This window comes from Brassica rapa, unplaced genomic scaffold (genome assembly GCF_000309985.2).
Source record: "Brassica rapa cultivar Chiifu-401-42 unplaced genomic scaffold, CAAS_Brap_v3.01 Scaffold0444, whole genome shotgun sequence".
Taxonomy (NCBI): domain Eukaryota; kingdom Viridiplantae; phylum Streptophyta; class Magnoliopsida; order Brassicales; family Brassicaceae; genus Brassica; species Brassica rapa.
Window position 1 is genome coordinate 57,220 of NW_022610386.1, and position 18,977 is coordinate 76,196.

An 18,977-nucleotide genomic window follows, 5' to 3' on the forward strand; every position below is an offset into this window, starting at 1 on the left:
GGTAAGAGTCGCAAGGTCCGATCGGTCGTTTGGCCTAACCAGATTGGGTGTGAGGCTTACTCAGTCGTTGGATCCAGGCCCAAAGCCGGATCAGGTAAGGAAGTCCATTGGGCCATTGAGTCGGACTTCAACTAGGCCAGTCGCACCTAGATTCTATCCGGATGGACGGATTGGTCTTCGGGACGATCCAGACTGTTCGTGTGTTCTGTTTATCTATTCTGGACTGTCTATCTGATTCTAAGTCAAGGGGTGGTTGGTTGAATGACTTAGGATTTGGTAGGCAGGTTCTTATCTTCTTATAAGTATATTGTCTGAAGTTTATCTGTGTTCTAGGAACCAAGCCAAGCATTGTAGAATCGACCAGTTCTATTCTCGGTTATGATTAATGCTTATATGGTTGTGGTTTCAGGAACTAAGGATGGTTCTCTTCAAGCCAAGGAGCCGTAAAGGCTCGGTCAGTGAGAGGCTGTGTAACGTGTTGTTAGATGATGCTAGGGATGAGCAAGTGATTGTCTATGAAACGATTAAGAAGTTGTGTATTGGATATCATGTTTCTAAGTAATAAATTTTATACACATTTATATTCCGCTGTGCTATCTGTTCAATTGTTTTAGAACCTCAGATTCGAACTTGACTTAGTAAAGGAAAGACTTAAAATGAAACAAACAAGCAAAGAAATTGATTAAGTAGCAACCGCGTCCAGTTTCGTCGAGATGCCGGATTCGGGCGTTACAGAAACTGAATCAGAATGAATGAATTGACCTCTTGTCGTGCATCCTTTATATAGGCAACCAAAGGTCATGTGCAAAGGGACACATCCCTTTGAAGCATCCTTTTGGGACAGATCTTGGCCATCGATTACAATCAACGGTCCAGATCGTACCTGTTCGGAAATGGAAGGTTCCAGACCTTATAGGCACGTCTAACCTAAGCCCAGGCTTGGTACCCAAGCCCACGGCCTGCCCACAAGAGCCAACGACTCATGGACCACATGGCCGGACCTCCTGGCCCGCCACTGACCCGGACCCAGACCATCGGCCCAAAACCTGACCAGTCCGTTGAGCTGAGATGAGCTTACTTAACTTGGAACGAGCTAGGCTGAGGTTGACCGAGCTACGTCTAGCTGATCGAGCTTCCCGTATGCATCGCCCAGCTTCTGTACAGCTTATCCTAGCTGACTTCTTTCTCTTATAAGGTTAAGTCTCAGCATCATGACGTCCTTAACCATCTATCTTGGCCATGGAACGCTAGCCTTAAGGTCTTAAAACCGGCTGGTTCGTTTCCTCGAACCATGGCCATCCCGACGGTCCTTATCCAGGATCGCGGATGTTACAGGTCACCAAGGTGAACAGCCTCTGGTCGATGGAACAATGTAGGCAAGGGAAGTCGGAAAAATGGATCCGTAACTTCGGGAAAAGGATTGGCTCTGAGGGCTGGGATTGGGGGTCCTAGTTCCAAACCCGTTGACTGTTGGCGGGCTGCTTGAGCTGCTAACATGGCGAGAGCGGACTGCCTCGTGTCGGCCGGGGGATGGACTGGGAATGGCTCTTTCGGGATCTTTCCCCGAGCGTCAAACAGCCAACTCAGAACTGGTACAGACAAGGGAAATCAGAATGTTTAATTAATACAAAGCATTGCGATGGTCCCTGCAGATGCTAACGCAATGTGATTTCTGCCCAGTGCTCTGAATGTCAAAGTGAAAAAATTCAACCAAGCGCGGGTAAACGGCGAGAGTAACTATTACTCTCTTAAGGTAGCCAAATGCCTCGTAATCTAATTAGTGACGCGCATGAATGGATTAACGAGATTTGGTGGTGAGGTAAGCCGGCTGAACCTCGGAGCTTTCTTTGCCGCGCACTTGGTGGAGCTGAAGAAGAAGCCCTTCACCAGCAAGGGTAAGAACAAGAAGGAGACAGTTGGGAGTCTTCTGACCCCGATTTTCCAGTTTCTCAGCATCTGCCTCGACTCTCACTCTGCCGACCGCGACCACGCCTTCCTCGACGAGTAGCACTTGGTGCACTCGCTATGGCTCGAGGAAGGGAAACTCTTGCGCTTCAGGATCCGCGATGAGCATCGCCTTCTACCCCTACCAGATAGGAGGATCACTGACTTCGGCAACAACGTGGAGCAGCTTCGATGCATGTCAGACGAGGCATTCCTCCGAAACCCGCGGAACATGTCACGCCGACCTCCCAGTATTTGCCGCACCAGAGCTCAGGACGCACAGGCACCTCCTCTCCCCGACTTCCAGAACATACCGGACATCCCTATGCATGACCAGGGAGACTTTCAGAGGTTCGTGGTGGACGCTCTTCAGGCCATCTGGGCTAGAGTGTCTTGTCGGAGCAGGAGAGCCACAGGAGCGCAGGCACCAGCACCAGCAGCACGCAGGGACCTTTCCCCAGAGGACGATGAGGCGACTGATGAGGACACCGACTAGTCCTCAAATCTCTATCTCTTCTCCTCTTATTATGAACTTTTTTATTTATTTTCTGAACTTGTCGGATTTATGTTTTTAAACTTATATTTTATGTTTGAGGATGCTTATTATTTTTTATGCTTGGTTGTCTAACAGAGCTAACATTAGGCAAGGAACTTCGAGTTTGACTCCAAGCACATGCAAAATTTTCTGTGCTTCGCCATCGATCAATATGGAGAGGATTACATCGATCGATTCTGGGCGAGTAACATCGATCGATATGGAGAGGATTACATCGATCGGTGTGTAGTACGGATAGGTACTTCATTCTCACTCTAACATTCTCAAACATCTAACTTGATTTTAACCTACCCTTGGACACTTTGCACCGAGTCGGTGAAATTTAAGTCTTGGGGAGGTAGTTACTAACACCACTTTCTTGAGTTTTTGTCAAAAATCTTTTCAAAAATAATTTTATTGAGTCAAGAAGGGGATTATGAACAAATGATTTCTACTTGAATGTCTAACCACTTTCTAGCACCATTCTAGATTTACTGACTGCAGATAATACTATAGATGCTAAAGTGGATCAACCAGTCAACTATACACACTTGCTAGCTTGTTAGAAAGAACCGAAGCTAACCTCCAACACTAACCTGACTTCACTGCTTGTCTTGGGGCTTGGTATACATGGGATCGGTTTTTTTCAAAAAAGGCTGGAAGGTAACGCCTGGTTTAGATTATTTATCACATTTTCTCTCTCTAAATTTTGACTCTAGATTAGTTAGTGAGTACACAAAAAATAAAAATAAAAATAAAAATAAACTAAAATAAAATAAATATATATATATAAGATCTATTGTCTAATTAGGATGAGTCTGAACAGGACTTGGTGGCTAAAACCATTAAGGCTTGATTCATAAAAGACTCCAATAAAAGAGTTCGAAACGGGACTTGGAGGCAGCAATCTTCAAGGCTCGCTTTCGCAAAGAACTCTTGGATATAGGTCAAAAAAAGTGAACAGAACTTGGTGGCAACCACCATTAAGTTTTGATTCATGGAAGCCTGTCCAATCTTGGTCACTGATCCTGCAATGGAAGCAGACTTTGACTTAAGAGAGAAATTTAGAGAGAGAAAAACTAGGAACTAACTTTTACCTGCAGCTCCAGATACTTGTCTGAAATCCTTGCATCCTGTGATCGATACTCCCAAGGTAAAGCCTACACTTTTTACATTAAGAAATGAGGTTGGTTGAGGAGATTGATAATAAGATTAGTTAAGATTGTTGGCTAGATGACTTTGGTTGCTAAGCTAGGATATTGCATAATGTATATCTGTAAGAAGGAACCTTAGATGTGGAATGCAATATTATAGAGGTGATAATTTCAATGTTTCAAATCTGTGAGTCCCTGATGTTTTCAACCCTCTTCCAGAGAGATTGTCCATTGGTTTAACTTGAGGACAATTCAAATGATAAGTCTGGGGGAGTTGATATACCATGATTTTCACCCGTTTTTATACATGGTATATAAAGGTTGTAAGATGTATTAATCATATTTTAAAGTCTTTTCAAAGCAAATACAGGTTTATTCACCTGATGAAAGGAAATGATACTTTTGGGACATTTTGGAATGCTTTTACGCAAGGAAAATCGATCGACGCTTGAAGAGCAACATCGATCGATCATAATCACTTACCATCGATCGACATACATATATGTGCATCGATCGATACCCAGTCACATGGATGAAATCGCAAATTAAAAGATTTCATTTCCCAGAAGATCTATTATTTACAACTTAAGTCCCTAGCCGCCTGTTAGGCTATATGTACTAGGGTTTTGTATCATTTCTAGGCAGACACTTGCAAAGACCTAGTTTTGGAGAAGGAGCATTTTGGCTACCATTAGGAGAGCTTAGGATTGGAGAGATAGATCTGATACTGCAAAACATAGAAGATCTTGAACTCCTTTATTTCTATTACTCTATCTATTTGTGTTCTATGTTTCATTTGAGTTTATTTCGCACCATCATGACTTTGTCTCTCATGAATAAGTTTGAGTAAACCAATTGTTAGATTTAGGTTTCTCACCATGGTTGAAATTATGTACTGCTAATATGACTATTAAAAAGGTGTTTTGATTGTTCTTTCATTGCTTATGAACTTAATGCTAAAATTAAGATTGATCACCTTCATTTTAGATCTTAGGATTAATTGAGTCCAACTAACCGTTTCCCCTCAATACCTGCACCCATTTGCGTGGTCTAAACTAACTCAGGCGCAACGACAGTTGGTCTGAGAAGGTTAGAGAACAAGTTAAACACGTTCGCAAAGCTGGCTAGAATAACCGTCGATCGAGGCAACTATCGTTCTGTCGGTCGATCGTTACAAAGGTGTATCGGTCGATGTACATCAAGTCACATCGATCGACACTCTCTCGAGATCAAAATACGACAGTTGAGATCCGAGATCTAGCGAAGATAACCTATCCGGTTAAATCAATGTTTAGTTCAAGAACCATTAAACCCTTTAGTCTAAATTAAGTGCATACATTTTACACCTGAGAATTGCCTGAATCTAGCTGCTTTCCCAATCTTGAAACCACTTCAATTCAATCTATTGAATCACTATTGTTTTCGATTTATCATTTACTGTTTTTAAAACTATTAAAACCTTTTAGTTTATCTTCATTTCTAATTATTTAAGTCTGTTGAGTAATCCTAAAGTCTCTGTGGATTCGATCCCTAAGTACTACACCTGAACCTCTTTTGATGAGAGTAACACTCTTTAGGGTAATTTGAGTGATATCAGCCAGCATGCTGAGTCCAAAGACCAACGTGCCAATATGTGAACTTATGGACAGCCACGGACGTCCTGTGTGGGCTGATGAATACAGACGGACACCCACAGATGTCCTGTGTGTAATGAACAGACAGCCCACGTGGGCCAAAATCACCCGAACAGTCCACGGGAAGGGGTCAGCGTACTGAGTCCAAGGACCAACGTGTTGATATGAGTACTGATGGACAGCCACGGACGTCCTTTGTGTGTTGACGGACACCCACGGACAGCCACAGACGTCCTGTGTGTGCTGATGGACATCCACGGACGTCCTGTGTGTGCTGAACAGACAGCCCACATGGGCCAAAATCACCCGAACAGTATACGGGAAGGGCCAGCGTGCTGAGTCCAAGGACCAACGTGCTGATATTTGTACTGATGTATAGCCACGGATGTCTTGTATGTGCTGACGGACACAGACAGACACACACTGTAATAACCCTCACGAGCAGATATAATTTTGGTCGAGAAAATTCTTTAAGATCAGTTTGAGGATTGATCGATCAGAATTTAAATAAAAATCGACCCAGTGAATTATTCGTGATGTGACTGTCTCGAGGCCAATGTACCTACTCTTAATAGTTCTGACCAAGTGTTAATTATTATGGTCGAGTTTTATCTAAGCTGGACGAGAACCGATGGACGGGAAACATTTTATCGTAAACTGGTCTTGAATACTTTCAGCTGCTTGCGAGTCATGTGCATGTCATGTGCTGCCTGGCTGCTTGCTTCCTTCCTGACCTGAACATGTGACTTGCACCTTCCAGCTTGCTTGCTACATTAAAGTCATGTGAGTTGCACACCTGCTTGAAATTTCTTCATGGAAAGGAAATGACATTACTTCATGGGAAGGAAAGTGTGATTCAGCTCACCACATGTCTCATACTGATCTGAAACTTTTGTCCTTTCTTGCTGACTCTTCTCCTGCTGTTTACCCTGTCATTTATTACCTTGTCCCCTTCCTGGTCGAGCCCATTCATCTCAGAAACAAGAAAGAAAAATTCAGAGAGAAAGAGAGAAAGAAAGAGAGAAAAATCTGTGAGGAAAATACATGAAAAATTCAGAAAAAAAAATAAGAGAAGAGAAGTGAGCTTCGACGACCCTTTCTCACCATCTTGTGACTTTAATCAGTGAGTATTTGTGTGGTAAAGAGTTGGAGATTTGGTGTCCTGAAGTAGAGAATCACCCATGTTCTTCAGCCTTTGATTTTAATCGGTGAAGATGTAAGTTGTTGTGTGGATCAGTTTTATGTGAGCATTTCTGTTGGATTGACTGCGGTTCAGCTTTGTTTTGATTGAGTCCGACCTTTTATTGATGTGGTACTGATTAGGTTTGGCGTGGCTTCATCTTAAAGTGGAGTATCAGTTGAGTTCAGACAGTGTTTGATTTGAACCGATGGTCAAGGATAGTGTTCGGATCAGTCAGATCCTTGTGGTGATTTTAAATCGAGAATATTCCAGAAGCCGAGTGTGATTAGCTTGAGCTCGAGTATAGTCTTTCTTAGCCAATCTCATGGAATCAAAGGTGAGTCTAGATAGATGATTGATGAGTAGTGAATGAATATTTCTTGATTGAACGTACTGATTGTAGATGATTGATAGGCTTTATCTCTTGATCAATATTGAATTGGTAAGGTGTTTACTTAGTGTAAACACTTATTAAATATTTATGAATGATCATAGAGGTTTATTCCAAACCTTAGTACTTGTTCTCAAGTACTAATACATATGTATAGTATTAAATATAATTAAGTATGGAAGTGTGAATCATGTGAAGTCTTATTGTATACTCACTCTCCCAAAAGTCCTGCATTTCCGTGAATTGGTCCTGTGATATGGATCAAGGTCACGAAGACACGATGATGGGGTCGCACCCTGGAGGCCGTGTAACTGCATGCAGCGTTAGATGTTCGATCTTTGAATATCTGATGGCGATGATGGTGATGCTAACTCACTAGACTCGTTTAGCCTTTGTGGTTTCTCGGGTCTGGTATATATATATATATATATATATATATATATATAAATATGATTATATGAATGATATGAGAGACGGAAATAGGAAGTGAGGTATATGATTAGATTCACAATGATGGAAGGATAGTCCTTATATATAAATATCCAAATATGGAATATATTTCCACTGCATACAAATGGAGTTGATTGCTTGAGATATTATTAATATATGTTGGGGTGCGGGACTAGGCTCACTGAGTAAATTAGTTACTCATGACTCATTTGTGATGCAGGTAACCAGTAGACGGGAGACCTTACTCTAGGACGGGAAGGAACGTCATTAGCCAGCGGTAGTTTTATTATCCTTGCAAAGTCATTTTGATAAATCTTATGTATAAGATTTGTAGACCGAAAACCTCGAGGTTAATTTATAACAAATTTTGTAAGATGCTTTTAAATGATATATATAAAGATTGTTTTTAAAGTACGGGTTCCATATGATATTAGTCCTTGTCCGGACGAACTAACTATCAGGTATTGCTTTCTCGGGTTGAAAAGCCTAGAATGGTATCCGATAGGAGCGTTGGTGTTCTTTGATTGTTGGTCTAAGGCGATCGGAAGTATTCTGAGGACCTCAGATCGACCATCGAGGAACATCGACCGTGTCATTTCTGGTCATCTACGATCGGGGGTGTCACAAAGGTGGTATCAGAGCATGGTTATACGATGCTAGAATGGGACTTGTTTCAAATGTTTTTCGAGTCAAAATGAGTCGCAAGGATAACTAGGATATGCTGGCTTGTTCCTTTATTTTAGTATAGATAGTCATGGGTAGTTACCTAACCGTGATCTTTCATAGCAGAAGCACCGAGACAAGATTGAACAGATGAACTGTGCTTACCGGGGTTACTATCATTATGCTCGAGTTTGCTACCCTCATGGTCGGGTTCACTACTGCCCTGTTAAGAGTCGATTTTATACATCGAATACATCTCCGGACTTGTGTGTTATCGTTGTCAAGGTGGGTGTTGTTTGGGGTCCGATTCAGAGCGATGCGACTGCACATGATCACCTAGATGCACTTATTCTTCCGGCTTCTCAATTCTCCAGCTTATGCTGAGACATACAAGAAACAGAGCCGTACAAGCCTGAATTGTTCAACATTTGTTTGAAGCTTAGCGTTAGAGGAAGAGATGGTTCAACTGTAGTACAAGACGATGGACACACATGCACCTTTCTGTTGGCAACAAGACATCTTACAGCTTAGGATGGAAAGAAGTAGTGGGACCACAAGATACGGAAGAAGGACTAAACCGTTCGAGGTATACTATGGCTTGAGGCAGATTTGGGATGCAACACTCTGAGAAAAATATTTTCTTCACAGAGGTGAGATCGATTTGGACAGATTTCAAGAGTTCACGAAGTAGTATTTTATACACAAGGTATGTGACCGATTGAAGATTTGGTTTATGGAGTTAGTACAGTGGGATGTTTCCTCCAAGAGGTTCAGGTCGAGTTAATCATATACTACAATTTCAGCATCGAGATAAGTGGTCGAATGAATTTCATTCATCGATTATGGTTTGAAGAATAAGCCAAAGATCATACAGAAAATCTTTGGGAACTTAGCCAAGAATTTTGGAGTAGATAAAAGACCATGGAGTTTCAAACCTTCGAGGAGATGTTAGAGTATGACGTGAATGTTAAAGAAGCTATTATTGCTGAAGAAGTTAACCAAGTCATGCAGACTGTCTATTTTCCAACCGGTACAGATCAAAGGTCAGTTTCAAGCAGTGAGTTAAGTAAGTCGTTGGGGATGATTTTTGGTGTACATTTCATCGGATCAAGATCGAGGACCTTGAGCCGTTATGGTTGTGACTCGAAAGGATAGAATGGTCGTGATTGTCAAAGTGTGGGAAATCCTGGAACGCTTGAATCATTCGCGCTTTGGTGGTTCTTGTGAAGAGTTAGGATTTTTGGTGACCCTTCCTCATGAAGTTTCCCGATCTACGTTACCTATACCTAAGATAACATTTGTTGAACTTGTCCGCTTTTCCTTACCGTTATTCCACATCCAAGTGTTAGGCTATTTGGGTAGAGCCTACACTTTATAGTTGACTGGACCGTCAAAACCCCTGAAAGGTCCAATCACAGGTTTGCTTCTTATCCAATTGTGTGTTGTGTGCATTTTTAAAATTTTATGAATGATTGAAATTAAAAAAAAAATGTGAACTGTGATCAAGGTGTCGTAAGAGACCTTGCATATGGATGGAATTTTCCGTCCATATTGTGTTTGATTCGGGAACAACACATGGTTGTAGTTCATGAGCGATGTCATAGTATTAGAGAGGATTCACTTTTTTGAATTCAAGTCTACAGTTCTTATTTGGAAGTACGGGCTGCCAGTTAAAGTAATGGTATGCCTTCCCCATTCCTTAGTACTTCTGTTAGAGCGGTATGTTTCTATCTAGAGTGAGATTTGCTATCTAGTTACCGAGCTCAATTAGGATATTAAGGAAAGAAGTCTTTTGAAGATGACCAGTTATTGTTGGCCTACAATGGTATACTACTAAGTGTTCGAGTATCACTCAAATCAGTCTGGCGTGTTGAAGAACTTTTGGGAAAAGGTGAAGAAGTGTGATCTAGAAACTTGATCGTTTAAAAAGTAGAAGATGAAAAGGAGCAGATTAGAAGACAGTCTGATAATCAGGGAAGATGAAGATGTGTTTAAGGCATTGAAAAGATGGTCGACATCTAAAAGTAACATGTTTAGTATTCTTGTTGAACCTGGATTCGGTGCAATAGCCTAGGGATCTCACCAAGTGGTTCTTGCCGAGTTCTAGTAGTAGTTAGAAGATTATAAAGAGGGTCTCAGATAGATCAGAAGTGTAAAGAATACAGTAAGTGAAATCATTCTTGGAATGGGTGAGTGTGCGTATTTGAGAGTAGCACCCCTAGTCCGAATCATGTTGGTGTGATTGATCGTGCATGTTCTTGTTTGATTGTTGCACGATTAATCAAGTTAACATTGACCAGACTGGAGATGTTACTTTCACGTATGGCACATCACCTAACGTTCCAAATTTCATGTTGCTGTTATGGGAGAAAGTCAGATAGAAAAGGTTGAGAACTGATAGTCTACAGATACAAGATTGTTAGAAAAAGTATGCAGACCGCAGTTGACAAGAGTTGTGCAGAGTAAAGAATTTGGTTATCTTGAAAGTGGCTGCTCAGGAAAGAAAGGATCGGTTGTGGTAATCAAGGGATCGACCATGAGTTGTTTTGATATGGGAAGATTAAGATAAGGTAAGAGCTAATATCCATAACTCCTTTCAGAGACTGTTCAGTAAAAAGTGTACAGCTACGTTTTCAGAATTCGGGGACGAATTCTTTTGAGGAGGGAAGAATGTAATAACCCTCACGAGCAGATATAATTTTGGTCGAGAAAATTCTTTAAGATCAGTTTGAGGGTTGATCGATCAGAATTTAAATAAAAATCAACCCAGTGAATTATTCGTGATGTGACTGTCTCGAGGCCAATGTACCTACTCTTAATAGTTCTAACCAAGTGTTAATTATTATGGTCGAGTTTTATCTAAGCTGGACGAGAACCGATGGACGGGAAACATTTTATCGTAAACTGGTCTTGAATACTTTCAGCTGCTTGCGAGTCATGTGCATGTCATGTGCTGCCTGGCTGCTTGCTTCCTTCCTGACCTGAACATGTGACTTGCACCTTCCAGCTTGCTTGCTACATTAAAATCATGTGAGTTGCACACCTGCTTGAAGTTTCTTCATGGAAAGGAAATGACATTACTTCATGGGAAGGAAAGTGTGATTCAGCTCACCACATGTCTCATACTGATCTGAAACTTTTGTCCTTTCTTGCTGACTCTTCTCCTGCTGTTTATCCTGTCATTTATTACCTTGTCCCCTTCCTGGTCGAGCCCATTCATCTCAGAAACAAGAAAGAAAAATTCAGAGAGAAAGAGAGAAAGAAAGAGAGAAAAATCTGTGAGGAAAATACATGAAAAATTCAGAAAAAAAAATAAGAGAAGAGAAGTGAGCTTGGACGACCCTTTCTCACCATCTTGTGACTTTAATCAGTGAGTATTTGTGTGGTAAAGAGTTGGAGATTTGGTGTCCTGAAGTAGAGAATCACCCATGTTCTTCAGCCTTTGATTTTAATCGGTGAAGATGTAAGTTGTTGTGTGGATCAGTTTTATGTGAGCATTTCTGTTGGATTGACTGCGGTTCAGCTTTGTTTTGATTGAGTCCGACCTTTTCTTGATGTGGTACTGATTAGGTTTGGCGTGGCTTCATCCTAAAGTGGAGTATCAGTTGAGTTCAGACAGTGTTTGATTTGAACCGATGGTCAAGGATAGTGTTCGGATCAGTCAGATCCTTGTGGTGATTTTAAATCGAGAATATTCCAGAAGCCGAGTGTGATTAGCTTGAGCTCGAGTATAGTCTTTCTTAGCCAATCTCATGGAATCAAAGGTGAGTCTAGATAGATGATTGATGAGTAGTGAATGAATATTTCTTGATTGAACGTACTGATTGTAGATGATTGATAGGCTTTATCTCTTGATCAATATTGAATTGGTAAAAAGTTTACTTAGTGTAAACACTTATTATATATTTATGAATGATCATAGAGGTTTATTCCAAACCTTAGTACTTGTTCTCAAGTACTAATACATATGTATAGTATTAAATATAATTAAGTATGGAAGTGTGAGTCATGTGAAGTCTTATTGTATACTCACTCTCCCAAAAGTCCCGCATTGCCGTGAATTGGTCCTGCGATATGGATCAAGGTCACGAAGACACGATGATGGGGTCGCACCCTGGAGGCCATGTAACTGCATGCAGCGTTAGATGTTCGATCTTTGAATATCTGATGGCGATGATGGTGATGCTAACTCACTAGACTCGTTTAGCCTTTGTGGTTTCTCGGGTCTGGTATATATATATATATATATATAAATATGATTATATGAATGATATGAAAGACGGAAATAGGAAGTGAGGTATATGATTAGATTCACAATGATGGAAGGATAGTCCTTATATATAATTATCCAGATATGGAATATATTTCCACTGCATACAAATGGAATTGATTGCTTGAGATATTATTAATATATGTTGGGGTGCGGGACTAGGCTCACTGAGTAAATTAGTTACTCATGACTCATTTGTGATGCAGGTAACCAGTAGACGGGAGACCTTACTCTAGGACGGGAAGGAACGTCATTAGCCAGCGGTAGTTTTATTATCCTTGCAAAGTCATTTTGATAATTCTTATGTATAAGATTTGTAGACCGAAAACCTCGAGGTTAATTTATAACAAATTTTGTAAGATGCTTTTAAATGATATAAATAAAGATTGTTTTTAAAGTACGGGTTCCATATGATATTAGTCCTTGTCCGGACGAACTAACTATCAGGTATTGCTTTCTCGGGTTGAAAAGCCTAGAATGGTATCCGATAGGAGCGTTGGAGTTCTTTGATTGTTGGTCTAAGGCGATCGGAAGTATTCTGAGGACCTCAGATCGACCATCGAGGAACATCGACCGTGTCATTTCTGGTCATCTACGATCGGGGGTGTCACACACACGTACAGCCATAGACGTCCTGTGCGTGCTGGCGGACACCCACGGACGTCCTGTGTGTACTGAACAGACAGCCCACATAGACATCCTCAGCCACAACGTACTGGATCATCCCCTTAACCAGCCACAACCTTTTCAGGCTTGGCCACATTGCAATCTTAGTCCCTCCAGACTAAAAGCGCCTCAGACTTGACTTTTGTCCTTCAATGGACTTTGTCATAATTCGATCTTGGTCCATTGACGGACGGACATGATCGTATTCCGGTCCTGGTCCACTCAGGGACTCAACCGTTTCACCCCGACCATAGGTCCATCTCCGAATAGGTCGTGGCCTGATCCTCGTCCATTACTGGACTTGATAATTCTCAACCGTAGGTCAAACTCCGACTTGGTTGTACTGCAACGATGGTCCTGGCTCGGACATGGTCAACTTCGGCTCTGCCATCTCGGCTGGAGCCAAAGAAATGGACTCTAGGACAGCGGTGCTGTCCATGGTTCCAGTTCAATCATAAATGGATCCGACCTACCTGAGGGGACACTCTGTAGCGAACGGAACACATCTGGGAACTCGGACACCAATGAATCCCCGAGAAAACCAGAACTGTCAGGCTCTGTAGTTGTAATTGTAGCCAAAGAGGTCTGACAACCCTGTTCCAGCATCCGAATCGCTCGAACTGCTGAAACCACTACTTTCTCATGAGCCTGACACAGACCTTGGTACTCTACCGGGTACAGCCCAGTTTCCAATTGCACACGACCCTTATGGCAATCGAGAGTGGCCCAATACTTTCCCAACCAGTCCATACCTAAGATCACTTCTTGATTCTTTAGGTGGACACATACCAGATTCACAGGGAAGACCTTTCCCTGGATCTGCACTGGGATATTCGACATGAGACATGTGAGTTCCTAGCTTGCCCACCGGCTGCCCTCACTATCCCAAAATTATCACCAGCGTACAGACAGAACAGACCCTTTCCGACCAGTCCCGGACTCACAAAACCTATGTGTAGCCCCTGCGTCGGAAAGTATGGGTTTTTACCCCACCGACCATGAGGGTTCCTATCAGAGACCCCTCATCAGAATCCCTTAGACAATTCTAGGTTCCAGACCAAGCATTTCTGCTTGAGGGCCCTAGCAGATATGAACTCGTTTAGGTAAGCCAACCCTGGTCCATCTCTGGACTCGACTGCATACCACCATGGTCCATCCGCTAGGTCACTCGCCATACTGGTCGAGCCCTTATCCGATCCCATATGGATCCTTAAGGAGTAATGCTTATCTCTGTAGAGTCCTAGTAGACTCATGCAAATCCCTAAGCGACCAAGCTTTAGTGGACTGCCTTGTTCCCAGACCACTCAACCGCAAACATAAACTGCCTTAGACTGATTCACAACATCTTGTTGTAATCATATACCACTATCTTATGGAAAATACTTTGGTCATGACCATACCATGAAGGACGTCCCATAACATCCCTCATTGCATTGTCAATAACTTCAATACTTCCACTTCCAAAAGGTACCTAGATGAGTAGGATTTCGGTTTGATCACACATTTGGAAAACGTCCCATACCATTCTCCAAAGCGTCTTACTATTGCGAATGGTCCCACCATTAACAATAGCAATTATAATATCCTAAATCTCCATCATACTAAGATACTTAACATTGTGCTCTTCCAATGATGGATTCAGATTGGAATTGGTTCATTCCATCCAACTAGATCTAAGGAAACCTACTTTGACTTACACCGAGTCCTAGCTGATCCATCTGATCACTAGTCTACCCGTGTACTGGTCATGTAGTGTCTCCTTTAAGTCAGATTCAACATTGCATATGCTTTACTTATTATGAACGGCCATCAAGGGATAACACTTAACTTCAGTAGAGTGCTGCACGTTTATTTCAACCTAAGCCACTCTCTGGTCCATGTTACTTTCCTTGTCCAGGTAATCCATAAACAAGTTTTGCATTGCTTTCATCCCTTCCTACCCGTCAATTACTTCTAAATAACTAGATCGACCAACCTTTCTGTTTTTAGGATCTTGCCCTTGGAGAATGTATCTTGGCTAGGCCGGTTCATCTTAGAATTCCGACATCCACAAGCATGATACCATAGCTTACCTCAACTCTTTCTTGGCTCACCCCCAACTAAGGTTTCATAGTCATCATAATTTTCAGAAATAATTGCGATTTGGAAACCAACATCTTAGAGCGTTTTCCTAAACAGGATCAACCTGGCTCTGATACTAACTTGTAAGACCCGATCCCGGCCGCCTAGGCCGCGGTCGATGCCTCACGTCGCTCGGTCCAATTCCTGGTCGAACCTCTTAATTTTTTCCCTTTATTTACAATCATCACCTAAAGGCGAAGGCTAACTAAGAATATAGGCAACCAAAGGTCATGTGCAAAGGGACACATCCCTTCGCAGCATTCTTTTGGGACAGATCTTGGCCATCGATTACAATCGACGGTCCAGATCGTACCTGTTCGGAAATAGAAGGTTCCAGACATTATAGGCACGTCCAACCTAAGCCCTGACTTGGTACCCAAGCCCACGACCTGCCCACAAGAGCCCAACGACTCATGGACAACATGGCCGGACCTTATGGCCCGCCACTGACCCGGACCCGTACCATCGACCCGAAACCTGAACAGTCCGTCGAGCTGAGATGAGCTGACTCCCAGCTGCCTCAGCTGAGTGAGCTAGTAGTCCTGATGGTTGAGCTGACTTAACTTGGAACGAGCTAGGCTGAGCTTGACCGAGCTACGTTTAGCTGATGGAGCTTCTCGTAAGCATCACCCAGCTTCTATACAGCTTATCCTAGCTGACTTCTTTCTCTTATAAGGTTAAGTCTCAGCATCCTGACGTCCTTAACCTTCTATCTTGGCCATGGAACGCTAGCCTTAAGGTCTTAAGACCGGCTGGTTCGTTTCCTCGAACCATGGCCGTCCCGACGGTCCTTATCCAGACGTCCTGGGTGTACTGAACAGACAGCCCACGTGGGCCAAAATCACCCGAATAGTCCACAGGAAGGTCTAGCGTGCTGAGTCCAAGGACCAGCGTGCTGATATGTGTACTGATGGACAACCATTGTAATAACCCTTATGAGCCAATAAATTTTTGGTCGAGAAAAATCCCGCTCGACCAGTTTTTAGTTGGTTCAACAAGGATTAATAAAAACAAAGATCGACCCGGTAGATTAATTCCTCCAAGGGACTGTCTTGTGGTTGAAAGACCTTCACTTGATAGTTTGGTCGAGTCTTAAATATTTTGGTCGAATTTTTATTAAACTGGAAGAGATTTTCCGAGAACAAGACGAGAGCCAAAGACAAGGAATATTTGGTTGAAAAATTATTGAAAATTATCAACCAACTGCTACAATTAATTTTGGACCAGACTCATGTCTTCCACCAGCCGGCTTGCTCAGTCTTTAATCACATGACTTGCACCTGCCTGCTTGCCTAGCTTCTTCAGTAACTGTCACATGACAATCACAAGCTGCCTGCTTGCCTTGTTTCTTAGATTGTCATGTGAGAAGCACATGAAAGGGCTGGAGTTTCTTCAGGTTAAGGAAAGGACAGCAGCTTGTGCTGAGAGTGCTGAAGCAGCTGGCCAGCTGTCCCCACTAAGCTTAGCTTTGTCCTGAGTGAAACCCTCACCTGAAGCAAGCTCACCTCATATTTAACCCCTCTCCAGCTGCTTCCCACGTTCAGAACCCTGCAGAAAAACCTAGAGAATTTCAGAGAGAAAGAGAGAAAGAAGAACAGAAAAATCAGTGAGAAAAATCAGGAAAATAAATCAAAAACAAAATTGGTGGTGACCTAATCTTCAACCTTAGCTCAGTTTGTTACCTTGAGAAAGATCAGATGGTGAGATTTTTAAATAAAACCCTAGACCTAGTTGAGTTCAGATCATGATCAGACCTTGATCTTTCTCTTTGATCAGTCCAGCCACAAGCTTACCTTGGAGAAGAGGATCAGCTAAGGCCATCTAGTCCTTTGGTTCATCTTGGTAAGCTTTGGTCTCTTACCTCAGTCATGTCTTGATCAGAGCTAGTTGATGTTTACATAAGAACTTGGTCGGATCAGTTCTCTAAGTGGTGATATAGTTTAGATTTTGATTAATTTCGGTTTGAATCAACCTCATAGAATCACCAGCTATGATGTTTTGATCTGGCCTTGAGTAAACCGATTTGAACTCAGTCTGATCTTGTCCTGAACTTTGGTAGACTGACTAGAACCGAGCTGAACTTGTATAGTTTGAGCAGAACCAAGCTTGAACTGATCTGATCTAAGATGTTAAGGCATGACCCGAACTGATCTTGTGATCATACCACTCTGTTTCAGGTCAGAGGTAGAGTAAAGCTTAAAGTATCCAGTCCTGTCCATTCAGCCTTGTTCAAGTGGAACTCAAGTCTTGTCCAAGCCAGTTTCAAGATTAATCTTTAGGTGAGTCTAGATAGATGTTGAGATTGATTGAGTTAGTAAAGTCTCTCAAGTTTATAAGAATGGTGTTATGTTTACTTATTGTGAACTATACATAAGAGTAATCAAAAGGTTAAAGTGAGGTTAATCATAATCATAGTACTTGTTCTCAAGTACTCATCTTAATTATGAAATAATCATGGTTTTGATTATGAATTAATCTTGGTTTAATTAAGAATTAATGGTGGTTTAATTGAGAATTAATCTGAGATTAATTAAAGAGTAATCATGATTAATTAAGTACTAATCTTGGATTAATTAAACATTAATATGAGATTAATTAAGGATTAATTTAGGATTAATTAAGAGTTAATTATGATTAAGTATGAATTAATTATGAATTAATTTTTGGAATGATTATGGAAGTAAAATCATGTGAAGTCTTGTTATATTCACTATCTCTAAAGCCCCCGCATTACCGTGACTTGGTCCTGCGAATGGAACAAGGTCATGAAGACACGATGATGGGGTAGCTCCCTGGAGACCGTGTACTGCATGACGATGCAGTGTCGGATTGTTCATACCGGACATTTGACAATGATGGTGATGCTAACTCACTAGTCTCGGTTAGCCTTAGTGGTTTATCGGGTCTAGTATATATATTGTATTATATGAGTATGGTAACGGGCGGGTGTTGTGGAAGTGATATTTAAAATAAGAATTCACAATGATGATCGATATTAAAGTATAGTACTAGTACTTGCATGATCATGTATATGCATTTGATAATTGCTTGATTTATTATTGATTGTGTTGTGATTCTAGATTCACTGAGTAAACTAGTTGCTCATGACTCATTTGTGTGTGCAGGTAACCCTTAGGCGGGAGACACTTAAATCTTTTGGACGGAAGGAGCGGCCAACCAGCGGTAGTATTTTGTTGTCCTTGCAACATACGTTTTGATGTATATTTACTTAAAATGTTGTTGGGCGATCGGCCGTAGGGTAAACTATAACAGTTTGTAAGATGTTTAAAGTAAATAAATAATGTAAAAAGATGTTTATAAATCACGAGTTATTATTTGACATTAGTCCTTGTCTGGGACGAACTAACTATCGAATATTGCTTTATCGGGTTGAAAAGCCTAGAGTAATATCCGATAGGAGTGTCTGTGTTCTTTGCTTGTTGGTCTAAGGTGATCGGATTTATTTCGAGAACCTCGGGTCGACCATCAGGGAACATCGACCGTGTCATTTCCGGTTATCTACGATCGGGGGTGTCACATAGGTGGTATCAGAGCATTGTTATACGATGCTAGAATGGGACTTGTTTTAAAAAAAAAAAAAAAAAACTTTCGAGTCAAAAATGTGTCGCAAGGATAATTAGGATATGCTGGTTTGTTCCTTCTTTTAGGAATTGATAGACCTGGGTAGAAACTTACCATGATATTTTGTTGCACATGCCACCGAGACAGGCACATCGTGGTGGACATTATCTACCGATACCTATTTCATCATCTTCAGACTCCTCGCCGCCATCTACTCCGGCACTACGTCCGACTCCTAGCTTTGAGGCTACACCTTCAGGCTCTAGCTTTGAGACTGACCCGTCTGAAGGGTCATATGATCAGACACCGGAGCACATTCATTTGTCTCCAGACCCGTACTTTATTGACATCGAGGTGGATGTGGTACACGATAGTCCAGTGCATGGA

General features: G+C 41.8%; 1 long non-coding RNA gene across 1 annotated transcript; it reads right to left on the reverse strand.

The window, feature by feature from the left end:
- Nucleotides 1-543: 543 nt before the first annotated feature.
- LOC117130395 lies at nucleotides 544-15,803 on the reverse strand. The gene is made up of 2 exons (XR_004453806.1): nucleotides 15,486-15,803; nucleotides 544-1,046 (listed from the first exon to the last, which is right to left on the reverse strand). It is a non-coding gene; the product is annotated as an uncharacterized LOC117130395 (long non-coding RNA).
- Nucleotides 15,804-18,977: the final 3,174 nt, after the last annotated feature.